The following is a 17,836-nucleotide window of genomic DNA, read 5'->3' as shown; positions in this document are numbered from 1 at the left end:
TGAATGCATACCAGTGCATTCAATGCTTAAAGAAGCCTTTCGTGGTTTCTCCAGCGTTCCCTACAGGGTATTTCTCTCCTATGGCTCTCTAGCAGAGAAGGTGCATCTCTATCCAGATGGCAAATGCACGCTGAGAAGAAATGCAGGAAGTCAGCCTGAAGGGCTCAAGTACGTGGCAATAGGTGGAGTTGCAATTGAGGACTCAATCATATGAAATGGGGCTGTGTAAAGAGTGGGAGACAGCAATGGGAGGGCTGTGGATCAGGACTGGGAAGAGGCTCAACTATCCAATGGGTACTAACACAAGGTCTTAATCTTGTGGGGGGGCTTCCCCAGGAGCAGACACTGAGAGGAAAATTCCAGTTTACCTGGATGTTTCCTGCAACACCAGCAGGGAAGTGGGGATGTTATGTAAGGAAGGGAGGCAGCCTATAAGGCATGTATTGTTACAACAACTAAGTGGTGGACAACTGAAACCTCTTCCCATGGGACAGCCAGGAGAAGCAGTGTGGAACACACTGCAGAGCTAGCTAACCTGAGGGGTGAGGGAGCTGGAGAACTCACATACCGTCTGCCGTCACTCACTGGCTGAGTTTCCTCCTGGGGAATGTTTAATGCTCCAACACTTCTGGCTTGTGTGGGCACAGCATCCTTGTTAAAAAGTCCCCTATCACAGAGTTGCAGGCATGGCATCTCAAGTTATCAGCTGCACACTGGCATAGTAGCATTCTAGTCAAACAAAGGATGCATCCGGGCCTGAGGTGAAATGAAAGGGAAGAGTAAGAGAAAAGTATGCATGCTGTTGTTGTGCCCTTTGAGGAACAGAATATATCCCACCATCTGGATAGGCATAAATCTAGAATGGAAAAGAGGGTTTCAACTAGAAAGATACCAGGTTTGACAGGCCAAGAATATCATAGTGATTGGGGAGCCATGACTAGTATGCAAAACAATAGCAGTAGAAACCATTGTGTACCCAAAGCTCTTTTACATGACATAAGAATGAGAGCAAGAGCTGTGGGGAATGGGCAGGGCAGAGGTGAGCAAGCCTTTATGGAGAAAGACCGGCTGAGACCGTGTCTTCAAGGATGGATCAGAACTAGCAGAACATTTTGCATCATTTGTTTTGGTAACCTTTTTCTGCTGTGACATTTAATTAAAGCCAGAGAGAAAGTGGCAGGGAAAATAACCGTGTCCACTGAAAGAGGGGAAGGGATATCTCCCAAGGTGCATTCTGGACACAGCCATGGGGCTGTCCTGGAGCACAAGATGAATGCTGTTTGCTATATGCTGAGATTGTCTGCGAAGAAAAGATCCCACAGTGGTATTTCAGGGCTGAAATGGTTTTCTCAGCTCCTTTTTCCTAATTTGCTGGAGACTAGTCCAGAGAAAGTAATTAGAGTTGCTTTGGTAATGTGTTTGCTTTACCGCTTTCAATTAAGGACAAGAATAGAGTGAGAGGAAGAGAGAGAGTGCACAACAGTGGAAGTACCTTTTAATGCTCCCACCAGTCCTCCATGCAAACTTGCACAATATTTTCTTGGTTATTTTAAACTAATGAGTCCCCCAGTTGTTTTATTTTAAGCAGCTTTGTTAAGGTGCAATTAACATACAATAAGTTGCACATATTTAAACTATGCAATTTTGATAAGTTTTGACATATACATACAAGATGAAACCACTACTGCAATCAAGATGGTGAATATACCCACGATCCTAAAAGGTTCTTTGTGTTTTTTGAAAACCCATCCTCCAGCCTCTCCTGCCCCTACAGGCACTCTGAAACAGACAACCACCTGCTTTCTGTCACTATAGGTTAGTTTACCTTGGTAGAATTTTATGTAAATGCAGCCATGCAGCATGTACTCTTTTTTGTATGGAATTATCTTGAGATTCATCTGTGGTTTTTTATGTGTCAATGGTTTATTACTTTTCATTGCTGAGTGGTCTTAAGTTTTCAAGATTACAAAATCAAACATTTATTTAATTTTGAGACATGGTCATTGTATCATTTTCTTAAGGCTGCCTTAATGAATTACCACAAGCTTTAAAGAACAGAAATTTGTTTAAATTTCTGGTGGCTTTAAACAACAGAAATTTATTTTCTTGCATTTCTGGAGGCTAGAACTCAACATCAGGGTGTCAGCACATTCCCTTGGAAGGCTCAGGGAAAACTGTGCCCTTTCCTGAGCTTCTGGTATTGCTGGTAGTCCTGGGTATTCCTTGGCATGCAGGCACATCACTCTCATTTCTGCCTATATTGTTCATGATGTTCTCCCCTGACTGTCTCTGTCTCTGTGTCTCTTCTCCTCTTCTTAAAATGATGCCAGTCATACTGGATTAAGGGCCCAGTCTATTCCATTATGACCGTATCTGAATTAATTACATCTGCAATGGTTCTATTTCCAAATAAGTTCACATTCTGTGATTTCCGAAAGGACTTGAATTTGCAGGGGCAGCATCCAACCCCGGACAGTCGTCCTACTTCATGAAATGTTACATGGCTCTGTTGAATTAAGTTAGGAAAAGATTGAATAATTTTTTTTTTTTTTTTAGAATTCTTGACCTACCTTGAGATCGCGTGAATTAGGAATCACATTTCCCCAAGTGTATTCCAAATAATTACACATAAAGTCATATTCTCTAAAAGCAGGATAGTGTGGTCAAATAAGTTTGATGAAGGTTGGTTTTTTTTTTAAGTGTCTTTATTGAAGGCTTGTCAAATCTTTAACATGTATGACTAGAATAAACTTGGCTCTTTTCATTGCTTTTCTCAGCACAGCATTGCTTTCAAAAGAGTTACAAAGGAACTGAAAAGCAATTTAAATCTTTATTGCAGAACTCTTTAAGAAACACCAGAGGGAAAATACACTACATTATATACAGTAAAAATGTCCCCAAGATCCTTATCCATTCCCACAAAGCCAACTGGTCACCTTGTAGGGAGCTGCCCCCAAATTATAGAGTCATCTGCTTAAAAACCTCCCCAAACCTTTCTTCCAAAATATAATCTGAGGTAACCTTGTCTCTCCTGTCCCCTCCTCCCCTCCCACCTTTCAAAATTCATTTTTTAATAGAAAAATGGAAAGGTGTCTGCCCTTTCTAACTTAGAAAAAAAATCAGCTTTTAGGAACTCTCTGGCTTTCCTTCCTAATAAAACACACTTAAAACTGTCTTAGAATGGACAAAAGGAGGGATAGTAGAAGGTTTTCAATGATGAGAAAATCTGCTGAACTAAGTGGTGCAGGTTGAACCAAGGAAGAAGTTATGAAGGGAGGACAATGGCAGACACGCCAGGAAGATGGTACCACTATTTGTTCCAAGCTCAAACCTCAAAGCTTTCTGGAGAATTCCTGAACAAAGAAAATTGTTATCTTTGATACCGTTGGTTGACCTACTGAAACACAGACTGCCAGGTGGACTTCTCTCTGCTCATTTCCAGATCATCAGCTTAGGCAAAAATTGTGCAAACAAGATTCACTCTTTCCAGACTACCAGCAGTTTTATTTTTCTCCTCTCTGTCTTATGACTCCTGTTTTTGCCTTTGTTTCCTGGCTCATTCTACCAACTGACTCCTCATGTGAGTAAATAATATGACTGCAACATAAACTAATAAGCATGCTGCAAAATAACTACGAACGTCTCTGAATTTTTCTTTGATAAAAAATTTTTGTTTTTGTCTCCATCACATAAATGATTCTTCACAAGGAATATCCAAGTGGGGTATACCATGTACTCTAGCTTTTTTGGAAGCTCTGCACTTGCCTTTAAGAGGCTTTTCAGTGACAAGGCTTCAAATGTTTATGCACACACATTCAATTTGCCAGTGTTCTTACCAGCCAGGTCTGTGGACCCCAGTGTTTCCAGCTGGAAGCCACTGAAAGGCAGGCAAGCAGCCCATTGAACAACTACCAAACACAGGATATACTCAAAGCACAATGTAATTTTTTCCTAACATCTTCCCTTTAATAGAAATTTTCTGCTCCTGAGTGAGATCTTAGATAGGCCCAATGAATTAGGCTAGACAGTATCATGGTCACTTTAGCACATAAAGCCTCAATTTGAAAGTTAGAATGACCAGTTCTCTATAGTAATGAAATGTTTGGGCAAAAGTTAATGCCCCCTCTCCCATTCTCCAGCTAGGCCCACTGTGGCCTGTCAGTTTCAGGCGGTGGAGGCAGTGGTGATTTTACTTCATTCTTTCCCTACAATGTTCCCGATTTTACTTCATTCTTTCCCTACAATGTTCCCGCCTCCTGCAGTGGCTGACTGCAGGGAAGAGCATGGGCTGTGGAAAAGCCACATTCTGACACACTGGGACTCTTCTTTACCTTATGTCACGGCTCTCTGGGATCAGGTAAGTAGTTGCCAACACTTTCTCTTAGGAATGCATTTGTGGGCCCTTCCAGATGCTGGCCTCATAATGTAGACCATGGTTCTTCTTTGGCTGGTCACAGTGTGTCCAGTTCATGGTCAGATGCTCACTGTTGGGAGTCTCTTCACCCCTTTGAGGGACTCCCCTTGCCAAGGGTCTGAAATAGCTCCAGGGGCACTCTCTTTCTTCCAGAGTCAGTGGCTGGTCCACGGGAGACACTCATACACGCTGTGACCCATGGTGGACAGGGAATGCGCTCATTTCCCATATGCAAAAGCCACCCACAGACAACCACAAAAAGATATCAGCAGCCCTTCCCTGACCTCCGAATTTCTTGGGTTAGGAGACAGATTACCATCTCCTGGGTCTCCAAAGTTTGGGGGGCTGCATATCAAGTTCTGAATGGCCCCCTTTACTCATTTACAAAAATCCTCTTTCTACATCTCACTCTCTTGAACCTCTAGATGAGGTGCTCAAAAGTTTTAAAGCTGATTTGTCTTTGTAAATGCTGCATGTGATGAGCTGGTGCCTCACTTTGGAATTTCATTTCTATTATATCTTGGTTCCCATTAGAAATTTTAAGATCCTGTTAGAATAAGACATGTGTAAAAGGGCAAAAATGCTAGCACACCCTTTCTCTAATAAAGACTGCCGGAAATTGGACAGGCCTAGCGCCATATGATCTTTCTCTTTAACGCTGTACTGACCTGATTTTCTGTGTATATATTATGTGGGGAAAAAAAGAAGGCCCATGCAAATGTGAAAACAAAAAACCATCATGACTCAACAAAAATAAAAGTAGCAAAGTTAAATTTTAAGTGCCTCTTTGAAGTTTTAAACAGTGTATTCCAAATTCCAAAAGAATTTTTGAGAAGAAACATTTTTAAATAATTAATTTTAAAAACTGCTTTAAGAAACAATCCAGATGTTCAAAATACAAGTGGCTTATTAAACACATAAATGTAGTTTATATTTTGGATAACTTGACTATAATTACAAATAATCATCTAGATCTAAATTTGTTTTCTCTTTTATTCATATATAATAACTCTACATATTTATGCATTACGTGTGTTTATTGCATGCATAGAATATGTATTGATCAAGTCATCACCTTAAGTATTTATCATTTTTATGTGTTAGTATCATTTTAAGTCATCTCTTCTAACTACTTTGAAATGTACATACTATTGTTGCAAAGTATAGTCATTCTAGTCCGTATTAAACATTAGAACTTATTTCTTCTATCTAGCTGTATGTTTCTACCCATAACCAACCTCTCTTTATCTCCTCTCCCACTCAGCCCTTCTTCCCAGTCTCTGATATCTATCACTCTATTCTCTATGTTCATAAGTTTTAAGTGCTCCCTGGAATAGCTCCAGGGGCACTCTTTCTCTTCCAGGGTCAATGGCTGGTCCACAGGAGACACTCATACATGCTGTGACCCATGGTAGGCAGGAAACACATTCACATCCCATATACAAAAGCCACTCACAGAAAACCACCAAAGGTTCTCAGCAGCCCTTCAAGATCTCTACATGAGTGAGAACATGCAGTATTTATCTTTCTGTTGCTGGCTTATTTCACTTAATGTAATGGCCTCTAGTTCTATCCATGTTGTTGCAAATGACATTATTTCATTCTTTTTAATGGCCAAATAGCATTCCATTGTGTATATATACCATATTTTTAAATCTATTCATCCATTGATGGACACTTAGGTTGACTCCGTAACTTTGCTATTGCGAATCATCCCATGATAAATATGTGAATGCAAGTATTCTTTTGACAGGTTGATTTTTTTTTCCTTTGGAAAAATAACCAGTAGTGAGATTGATGGATTGTATGATAGTTCTATTTTTAGTTTTAGAGAAATCTCCATACCGTTTTCCACATTGGTTATATTAATTTATATTCCCTCCAGCTCCCTTTTCTCTGCATCCTCACCAGAATATGTTATTTTTTTCTTTTTAAATAGCCACTCTAATTGGGCTGAAGTAATATCTCCTTCTGGTTTTGATTTGCATTTCCCTGATGGTTAGTGATGTTGAGGATTTTTTCATAAACCTGTTGGCCATGTGTATGTGGTCTTTTGAGAAATGTCTATTCATGTCCTGTGCCCATGTCTCAATGACTTTTTTTTCACTGTTTAGTTGTTGAGTTCTTTGTATTTTTTAGATATTAGTCCCCTGTCTGATGAGTAATTTGAAAATATTTTCTCCCATTCAATTCACTCTGTTAATTGTTTCTTTTGCTATACAGAAGGTTTCTGGTTTAATATAGTTCCATTTATTTATTTTTATTTTTGTTTTCTGTGCTTTTGCAGTCTTATCTATAAAATCTTTGCCTAGAGTGATTTCTGAAGTTTTTCCTATGTTTTCTTCTAGTAGTTTATAGTTTGGGGTCTTATATTTAAGTCTTTAGTCCATCTTGAGTTGATTTTTGTGTAGAGACATAGGGATCCAGTTTCATTCTTTCGCATATGGTTATCCAGTTTGCCCAGCACCACTTATTTAAGAGGGTACCCATTTCCCAGTTTATATTCGTGGCAGCTTTGGCAAATATCAGTTGGCTGTAAATACACGGATGTATTTATATGTTCTCTATTCTATTCCATTGGCCTACGTATCTATTTTTATAGATATGGTCTTGGTTACTACAGCCTGGTAATATGTTTTGAAATCAGATAATGTAATCCTTCCAGCTTTGTTCTTTTTGCTCCAGAGAGCTTCTGTTATTTGGGCTCTTTTTTGGTTCCATACAAATTTTAGGATTGCTTTTTTTCTATTTCTGTGAAAAATGATACTGATATTTTGATAGGAATTACACTGAATCTGGAGATTGCTTTGAGCAGTGTGGTCATTTTGACTAGATAAATTCTTCCAATCCATGAGCATAAGATGTCTTTCCATGTGTTTGTGTTGTAGGTTTTTTAATAGAGATCTTTTACTTCCTTGGTTAAATTTATTCCTAGGCATTTTATTTTTCGTGTAGCTGTTGTAAGTGGGATTGCCTTCTTGATTTCTTTCTTTTTTTTTTTTTTTGGCTGTTTCATCCTCATTGATGCATAGAAAAGCTACTGACTTTTATAAATTGATTTTGTATCCTGCAACTTCACTGAATTTTTTTTTTATTGGCTCTGGAAGGTTTTTGGTGAAGTCTTTTAGTTTTTCTGGGTATAAGATCATGCCATCTACAAAAAGAGACAATTTGATTTCTGCTCCAATTTGGATGCCACTTTTTTTTTTTCTCGCCTGATTTCTCTGGCTAGGATTTCCAGTACTGTGCCGAACCAAAGTGGTGAAAGTGGGCGTCCTTATCTTGTTCTAGTTCTTGGAGCAAAGGCTTTCAACTTTTCCCAACTCAGTATGATGTTAGCTATGAGTTTGTCATATGTGGTCTTTATTATTTTGAAGTATCGTCATTCTATGCCTAGTTTGTTGAGAGCTGTTATAAAGGGTGGTGATGATCATATGGTTTTTGTCCTTCATTCTGTTGGTGTGATGTATCATGTTTATTGATTTGTATATGCTGAACCACTCTTGCATGCCTGAGATAAATCCCACTTGATCATGGTGTATTAGCTCTTTGATGTGCTGTTGGATTCAGTTTGCTAGAATTTTGCTGAAGATTTTTGGATATATGTTCATCAGGAATATTGACCTGTAGTTTTTGTTATTTTTGTTGTGTCCTTATCTGGTTCTGGTATCAGGGTAATGCTGGCCTCATAGAATGAGTTGGAGAGAATTCTCTCCAATTATTAAGAAATTTTGGTTGTGCTATACAGTTAAAAATAAAAATTAGCCAAACATTTTTATGGCATGCATTTTAGTAAGTGTATTTGTATACTCATAAAGAAGTCTGAAACAATTAACACCTATATATTAAGAAGAGTCATTTCTGAGTGGTAGAATTGTAGGAAATTTTCAGTTTTTACTTTAGTTTTAGTTTACATTTTTCTGCATTACCTGATTTTTTTAACTGAATATTTTCATCTTTTATAGTAAGAAGAAAAATTAAAAAGATGTTTTAATTGAAATAAAATATATTTCCTTCAAAAATGTGCAGTCTTTCAATAAACATGGTTGTGCTTGAGTTTACTGTTACAAAATGCAGTCAGAATTTTTCATATTAACCATAATTTTGTTTCAATTCTGAATAGGGTGGTTTTGCATATGAATATGTCTTTAACAATTTCTTAAAATATTGATGAGCCAAGCCACTTGTAAATAAGTCTATTTATAGTCTCATAATTGAATACATATTTCTTTGATTCAGTGGTTGTAAACCAACTGTATGCAAAAAAAAATAGCTATGAAATTTAAATTTGCAAACATTTTCCCAATCACACAATAGAAAAATAGCCTTAAGAATTGGGCAGCTTAAGTTCCAGTTAAATAGATTGCTTATCAATATTAGATATACACATTGTGTCTGTTTTCAATAATATATACAGATTTCTATTCTGCAAGCTTATTTAAATACATATATTCTATATTCATTATAATATTACTATATGCTTCACTTATATCAATTCTTTCTAGGCCCCATAGGAGGAAATTTATCTGCTAATGTTACACATTGAAGAGAGAGAAGAGAGACACAGCAGGGCTTAATATGTGCAATACATTCTTAATCAGTCTTCCTTGGGAATCATAGAGCTTATGGATGTAGAGTAAATGTGCAGCAAGAATGATCTGGTATACCATTATCTTTTAATTGGAGTTTCTATTTCTGTCACTGTTTCATTTGCTCACCATAATAGCTTAAACCGTAGCAATTGGCAGAAGCAACATTGTTGGTTTGGACTGTAGACAACAGGACACATGCAAGTCTTTTATTTCCAAAGAGGCTTGGAGAGGAATTTTGGATTTTGCATAGATTTTGCTTGGGGAGCAAATTAAATCTGAAAATAGCTAACTGCATTTAAACCAGATTCCTGAGAAGTCTTTGCATCCAAGCAACACCTGATGAGTCCTTCCCAACTCCTTTTCTTATTTCTTTCATTTCTAGCCAAAGGATAATTTTTTACAAGTTTAAAGATGTGTTTTCCTGCAAATGTTATATAAGAAGACTGAAAAATTGAAGGCTTTGTGTTTTTTGGGAGTTAATGACCCAACATATCAATCCATTCATACATAAAATGTGAGCAGACAACTTTGTCTTTGCATAATAGATGGTGAAATTTCTGATAGTACTTGTCTTTGTTTGGAGGCAGTTCACAAATGGAAATGGGAAATGCTGAGCCTGGCTAGCCTAGACAATTACATTTCTATTTTCTAAGTTGCCTGTCTCTTTTTGCTCCTAAGAGTTATGTCCTATCTTTATAAAGAGCAATGGTGTTTGTTCCCAAACCTGTTTATACCACTTTCCAATTTCTGAAATTATGCACTCTTTAAATGTCATGTGAAGACATTGAAATATGAGTGCAAAGTGGTTTCTTTTTTATAAAACTTAGTTGAATACTTTGTGTAATCGCAATAAAGGTGAATAACTTAAAATTTGCTATGAATTAATTTACACTCCCCCAAGAGTATAAAAGTGTTCCTATTTCTCCACGTGCTCTCCAGCATCTGTTGTTTCCTGACTTTTTAATGATTGCCATGTTAACTGGCATAAGATGGTATCTCATTGTGGTTTTGATTTGCATTTCTCTAATGACCAGCAATGATGAGCTTTTTTTCATACGTTTGTTGGCCACATAAATGTCTTCTTTTGAGAAGTGTCTGTTCATATCCTTCACCCAATTTTTGATGGGGTTGTTTTTGTCTTGTAAACTTATTTAAGTTCCTTGTAGATTTTGCATATTAGCCGTTTGTCAGATGAATAGATTGCAAAAATTTTCTCTCATTCTATAGGTTGCCTGTTCACTCTGAAGAGAGTTTCTTCTGCTGTGCAGAAGCTCTTTAGTTTAATTAGATCCCATTTGTCACTTTTGGCTTTTGTTGCCATTGTTTTTGGTGTTTTAGTCATGAAGTCTTTGCCTATGCTTGTGTCCTGAATGGTATTGCATTAGGTTTTCTTCTAGGGTTTTTTGCTGTTTTAGGTCTTACGTTTAAGTCTTTAATCCATCTTGAGTTAATTTTTGTATAAGGTGTAAGGAAGGGGTCCAGTTTTTCTGCAACCATTGTGGAAGACAGTATGGCAATTTCTCAAGGATCTAGAACCAGAAATACCATTTGACCCAGCAATCCCATTACTGGGTATATACACAAGGATTATAAATCATTCTACTACAAAGACACATGCACACGTATGTTTACTGTGACACTATTCACAATAGCAAAGACTTGAAACCAACCCAAATGCCCATCAATGATAGACCAGATAAAGAAAATGTGGCACATATACACCATGGAACACTATGCAGCCATAAAAAAGGATGAGTTCATGTCCTTTGCAGGGACATGGATGAAGCTGGAAACCATCATTCTCAGCAAACTAACACAGGAACAGGAAACCAAACACCGCATGTTCTCACTCATAAGTGGGAGTTGAACAATGAGAACACATGGACACAGGGAGGGGAATATCACACACTGGGGCTTGTCAGGTGGTAGGGGGCTAGGGGAGGAATAGCATTAGGAGAAATACCTAATGTAGATGATGGGTTGATGGGTGCAGTAAACCACCATGGCACGTGTATACCTATGTAACAAACATACATGTTCTGCATGTATATCCCAGAACTTAAAGTATAATTTAAAAAAAAATGGCAAAAAAAAGTTATAAATTAAAAATGATATGACTGTAAAAGAGTAGGGAGCAAAATGTTAAAAGTAGAAAGATTCTATACTCAAATTATTTCCACTTGTTTTTTCTATTGTTGTCACTGTAATTTAATTATTGTTTCTGTTCAAAGAAATTTTAAAAAAAATCCAAACTCATAGGTGAGCCAGAGGATAGTTTATGCAGGAAACGTTAAGCATTCCTGACCACTTGTAAGACCGTTTCTGAATCCTATGCCCAGAGATTCTGATTTAGGTGGTGTAGGCACAATGAGATACATGCATCTGGATTTTTAAAATTTTCACAAATAACTCCAACACACAGATGAGCTTGAGAATTACTGCATTAAAACAGCATTTCTCAAACTTTACCGTATGCACTATCACCTGAGAATACTGTGAAATGCAGATTCTAGCTCACTAGGTCTGTAGCAGTGACTTCCAAGGTTCTGCATTTCTAACAAGCTTTCAGATGATCCTAATGCTGCTAGTCCAGGGAACACATCTTGAGTAGCCAGTACTGAGGCCAGGATGTCACCACAGGTTGAGATGTACATGCACATATCTCATTGTGCCTGCACTGCCTCAATCAGAATGGTGCTCCCAGGAGTTCATCTTCTGGACCCAGCTGCAGTGATTTCCAGGAAATTGCACTGTGCAACTGAAGCTGAAAGCCACTTCCCTGGAAAGTTATATATTAAAGTTTGCATCCAACAGTCAACATATGTTGAGGCACCCTGCCTGTAAACTTCTGCTAAAATATGTTTGGTTTCTGCCCTCAGAACGGTTTCCCAGTTCTTCTCCATTCTCTTCTCTTTACTTATAAAGTTAAACTGCTGATTGAGGATCCTTCTTGAATAGATGATATCATTGACACCATTATTTCTGCAAGACTCACCTTATACAATAAATCAACCCTAAAAACTTTGACACCATGAACAAGTCATTCATTTGAGAACAGAGACCATGTGTTAAACTTACTCCAATCCTCCAAATTCAGCTCCTGGAGCTGTAAAAATAGCACTTGGATTGAGAGCCAGATGTTGTGTTCTGCGGAGAGCTGGTTTGGTAACAAGTTTCATCTTTGTGAATGTTCAATGCCTTGATGAGCTGAGAGGCCTAGTGTGGAGGAGGGCTGGAGGAAGGCTAACCCTTTCTGGAGAGGATCTTTGGGAATGCAAAGAACAACTTAAATATCAAATTCCACGTCAAAAATTAGAAGTGTTGAATTTGATATAGCTGTTGGAATGACTAAATCAGAGCTTATTACCAAGCTTCAAACCAGGAAAGATTTGCACAAATATGGGATTTCATTGAGCAAATCAAGTGCAGAAATCTTTCAGACATTGAACATTTGAAAGGAATGTGAACATTTACTATATATAAAACACTGGGCTGTTCACAGGAGAAATGCAAATGTGAACCAGAGGTGCCCCCACTTCTGGCATACAACCTATAGAAAGAATCACATCTCATCTTTGCACAACAGATGATACTTATCTTATACTGAGCATTTTACATTTTTCTACCATTTAAACCTCCCGGCAGCTCTGTGAGATGCTGCCATGATTCCCAGATTATTCTGCATAACACTCTACAGATTTTCAAATATATTCCCACAAATTATCTTATTTGATCTTCACAATAGCTCATGGGGTAGGCTTCAATTATCTTCCCTTTGCACACAAGGAAACCAAGACTCCAAGAGGTTAAGTCACTTTCTCAAGATCACACAGCTGGAAAGTAACAGAGTTCAGGATCCAGAACTGGCCAAGTGCTTTTCTCCTCACACTGTGCTGAAAAGCTGGCTTATTTGAAGTGACCACATTACTTGTGTCTGTTCAGGCAGATTTATAAGGCTAAACTCACCATTTATTTTTTCCTTCTCTCACAAAGTACGCAGCATCTTCCTACGACAAATGCAAATGTGCTCACAGTTTCTGAGAAACCAATTGTTTTAGAAGCCACAGGGAAGAAACAATGTTATCTTTTTCAAAAAATCTATAACTTATTCCTAATTTCATGGGTTCCAACCCTCTGCAGATTGTGGAAACATTGATTTATAGTGGCTGACCTCATGGTCCTCTCCACTTACCTGCAGGCAAGAGTATCTTTGAAACAAACAAAAAAGTATAAAAACTTAAAAAATTATTCTAGTTCCAAAGACTAGTGAAAAAAACAATCAGAATTGACTGTAGGTATGCGGCTGGTTGCATTTCCCCAAAACAGCCACATCAATAAATCCTTCGCATATGCTCCTCTTACAAGGTGATTCGACACTCCTCCGATAGAGAGATGATAGTCTATGTCCTTCTGCCTAATGCTGGGCAGGTTCTGTGACTTTAGCAGAAGTGCCACTGCATGACTTACAGGGCTAGGTCATAAAAGGTGACACAGTTCCCACTGGGTCTCTTGGGATGCTCCTACTGAAACTCAACCATCAAACCTGCCAGATGAAATAAATCACATGGTGGAGCTCTGCCTAGATGCTCCAACCAACAGCCAGTATCCAGCATCAGACCTGCGAGAGGAGACATGTCCAGTGGATTCCAGCCCCATCACCAAGACATGCCTCTCCTTCCAGTCTTTTCAGCTGAGCTTCCTGACATCTAGGAATAGAAGCCACCTTGCCAGACTTATGCCCCGGCCAAACCCCTTACCATAGAACCATAATCATAACAAAAAGGGTGTTTTTGGTCACTGCTTTTTGGGGTAATTTGTTAGATAACAATAGATATCTATTGGGCAGCAATACATAACTAATAAAAGACGATGGAGCTTTCTATCATTCATTATGACTTTAATAGCAGGTTATCAGGGTAATTGAATCATTACATGTAAGGCTGTTTCATGTAATTTAATGGTGTTAGAAGTCCAGACTTACAGTTTCTAGTCACTTAGTAAAATTAAAGTAATAGTTGTGTTTGAAATAAAAGGTGAAAAAACTCTTAAAAAGCAGTGTGTAATTGCTAACCACACATCACTGAATGAGCAGGCAAACAATAAAAAGCAAAACGGTGAAAACGAAAATATAATTCAAACTCAGTGTATTACAGAAAAATGGAGAAAATGCCTTTTTTTAACTACCTACTGAGGGATATCAAAGGCACAATTATAGCTGAAGCTTAATTTTGAAATGACAAAATACCTAATTACATTGTATTTAGGCAAAATGCAGACCAATAGGTAAACTAATTAGAAATGGATTTCATATTTTTTAGTAGTGACGGGGTTTCACCGTATTAGCCAGGATGGTCTCAGCTGAGATCTGGCCACTGCACTCCAGCCTGGGCGACAGAGCGAGACTCCATCTCAAAAAAAAAAAAAAGAAATGGATTTCATATCATTTGTTCACACATGTAATGTTATTCTGTTTCTTCTCCCTTCTCATTAATAAGGGAAATGGAAAAATTACAAGAGTTGAAAAGAAGTTGGAAAAAATTTGTTTAGAGAAATATATATAATATATATATTAGTTCTGTGTGTGGATTTTAGCTGCTTCAAACACTTAATGAGTTCCCAGCATCTCTAGTTTCAAAAAAACTACAAATCTAAGAGTAGCTTAGATTTGTGACCTCATTGTCCACTCCACTTACCTACAGGGATGACTATCTTTGAAACAACAAAAAATGTAAAAACTTAAAAAGTTATTATAGTTCCAAAGAGTAGTAAAAAAAAAAATCAGAATGAACTATAACTGTGTGGCAATTTGCATTTCCCAAATATAATATAATACACATACAATTATTAAACAGACCAATCAACTATGCCATTACTGTGTTGCAAGATACCTGCTGTGTGACTCTCTTGTTTAACTGTCTTTTCTCAGAGACAGAGATGCATGAACTTTAGAGAAAATGGGCTGAAGAGGGAGACAGATTCATAACAGTCTGCTTCTCCTTTATTCATCTCTCCATTTAAAGCCATGGTATTGATGGATCCCAATGCAAAAGTTCCATTCTCTTTGTACTCTCTATAGTTTTCTAATACTCAATTAATATTAAGAAAATTTTTTCAGCAACTTACTTCTAAATTTGATGTCTAAGATTTTCTCTCCTCAGAATTTACAAACAAAATACAAAACTTTTGGAAGATGCAAGTGTTCGCAGCCTTCCTGACACTTTTACAACATTTCGTGCCCTCAAAGCCCAGGGACAATAGTGATTTTCTTGTTTATTAACATTTCCAGGAAAGAATCACTACTTGCTTCTGCACGTCATCTCTGTTTTCAGATTTGCTAGATTACACAAAGTCAAATCTAAACTTACAGATAATTCCTCTTTCTTCACTAAATTGCTTAACTATATTAAGATCCTGTCTTTAAAAAGAAAGAATAGAGTTTCATGTGGCTCAATAGAAAATACATGTTCAATAGGATTAATTTAACTTAAAAGCAAAACCAAAATATGAATAAAGGGAAAGCCCAGCTATTAGTCAGGGCCTCCTCTTTCAAGTCAAGAGACAGTAATGCTGACTCATGGTGTCCCCTGCAATCACCTGGGGACATTTGAAGACAACCTGCCTGTGTAACCAAACCCAGGTTCAACTGCTTGCCCCTTGAAAACCAGATTTGAGAGACAAAGGTTGGTGGGAGGAAATGCAGGTTTATTTGGAGAGCCAGCAACTGAGAGGATTGTAGACTATTGTCTTAAAGCACCATTTTAAGTTGATATAAATTGTAGGCTCCTTTTATGTTAAGGGCAGGGGGAAAAGGAGGGGACTGGGATCAATGGGTAATCAATGACTGTGGATAGCTGTGTCCCAGTGAGGGTCTGAGCAGGTTGGGAACTTCCTTATCCTTGGTCAGGTCATAATGTTCCTAAAAGTCTTTAAAAAAGCAGTTAGTTGTTTACACACTTCTTTAATCCTAGAGTTTAAAAAACTACAGAATTGCTATTTTGCATATTATCTCAGTGCTCTAAACTATCCCAGCTTATGTGCAGGAATAGGTAAAGCCCCTTAAACAAAAATGGAGTGAGTTATGTTAGTCCTTTTGCTGTTTCACTGTTATACCTGGACCTCATGCACTGAGATACAGATTGAATAGGGCCGGGGCAAGACCTGAGTGTCAGACTCTTGAGGCCACATGGGTGATTTTAATGCTCAGATAGGGCTGAGGTCCTGTTTAAGAGAGGGCATCTTTGTTCCCTTCTACAGGCACTGCAGGAGTTGGGAAGAAGCAAACATTCCAAATGCCACTTTGTGTTGAGCAGTGTTGTGTTGGGTATGGTAGTAGGTATGTAAGAAGAGGGTAAAATTTAGATCTCTTAAAATTTCTTTTTTAACTTACAGAAGTTTTCTCTACCATGAGCTATGTGTATTAAAGTCTAACTTCTTGGGGAAATATATAGAGTGGAGCTTGTTTTTCTTTTCTTCATTTTGCATCTAAGATCAGATTCAAATCTCTTTGAATCCCAGTAGTATAAACTCTGGGTTTTGGTGGATCTGGAGAAATGACAGTAATAATAAACACTTATGAAACATCCAGAATTTGAACCAAATAGTAAATTTGGGTGACAAAGCACCACCTCCAGTCTAAGCAGTTGTAGAGGCTAAAACCTGCAAAAACATCTAATGAAGGCAAGGTTTGCACTTTGTTTTCAGGAAACAGAAAAACACCTGCTGTTTATTTATGCTTCTCTAAATGCAGGTGTTTTTAATCGAAATATGAGTGGGCTGATTTTTCTTCCAAACAAGCTGTATTCAGCAGCTCCTGGAGTCTTAAATAAGTCTTACAGGTAAGGCTGCAACCTAAGCCACAAATCAAACTTACGGCCATTGCCGTCTTGGCTCTATAATTTTGCCTTTTCTAGAATGTCATATACTTGGAATCATGCAGTATGTAGCCTTTTTAGATTGGACTTTTTCACTTAGTAATGTGCATTTAAGGTTCTCCTATGTCTTTTCACAGTTTGATAGCTCATTTTTGTCAGCACTGAATAGCGTTCCATTGTCTGGATATACCATAGTTTATTAATGCATTCACCTACTGAAGACCACCTTGCTTACTTCTAAGTCTTAGCAACTATAAACAAAGCTGCTATTAAAACACATGTGCAGGTTTTTATGGGCATGTAAGTTTTCAACTTCTTTGGGTAAATACTTAGGAGTGTGATCGTTGGGTCACATGGTAAAAGTATGTTTAGCTTTGCACGAAACCACCAAACTGTCTTTCAAAGTGGTTGTACCATTTTGCATTCCCACTCATATTAAATGATAGCTCCAGTTTCTTCATATCCTCACCAGCATTTGGTGCTGCCAGTGTTCTGGATTTAGGGCATTTTAATAAGTATGCAGTGTTATCTCATTGTTTTAATTTGCATTTCCCCAATGATAAGCATCATTTCATATTTATTTACCATCTGTATATCTTCTTTGGTGAGGTGTCTGTTCAGATCTTCCGCCCTTTTTTAAAGGGGTTGTTTTCAAAACTCTTCAAGAGTTCCTTATGTATTTTGGAAACAGTCCTTTATCAAATACATCCTTTGCAAATAAGAAGTGTGGCAACATAGTAAGGGCAGAACTGCAAAATAGAAGAAAACCTTAGTCTGTAATGATTATGGGATGTCTTGATAGGCCCAGTATCTTAACTCTGCATATCTTTTATGTGATAGAGAAAGAAATGTCTGTCTGGTTTTTTGGGTTTTTTTTTTTTTTTTTTGAAAGAAAAAGAAAGAAAAAATGAGAGGAAGGAAGGAAGGAAGGAAGGAAGGAAGGAAGGAAGGAAGGAAGG

The sequence above is a fragment of the Piliocolobus tephrosceles genome, chromosome 20 (genome assembly GCF_002776525.5).
Source record: "Piliocolobus tephrosceles isolate RC106 chromosome 20, ASM277652v3, whole genome shotgun sequence".
NCBI classification, from domain to species: Eukaryota; Metazoa; Chordata; class Mammalia; order Primates; family Cercopithecidae; genus Piliocolobus; species Piliocolobus tephrosceles.
Note: the sequence above shows the minus strand (reverse complement) of the source record.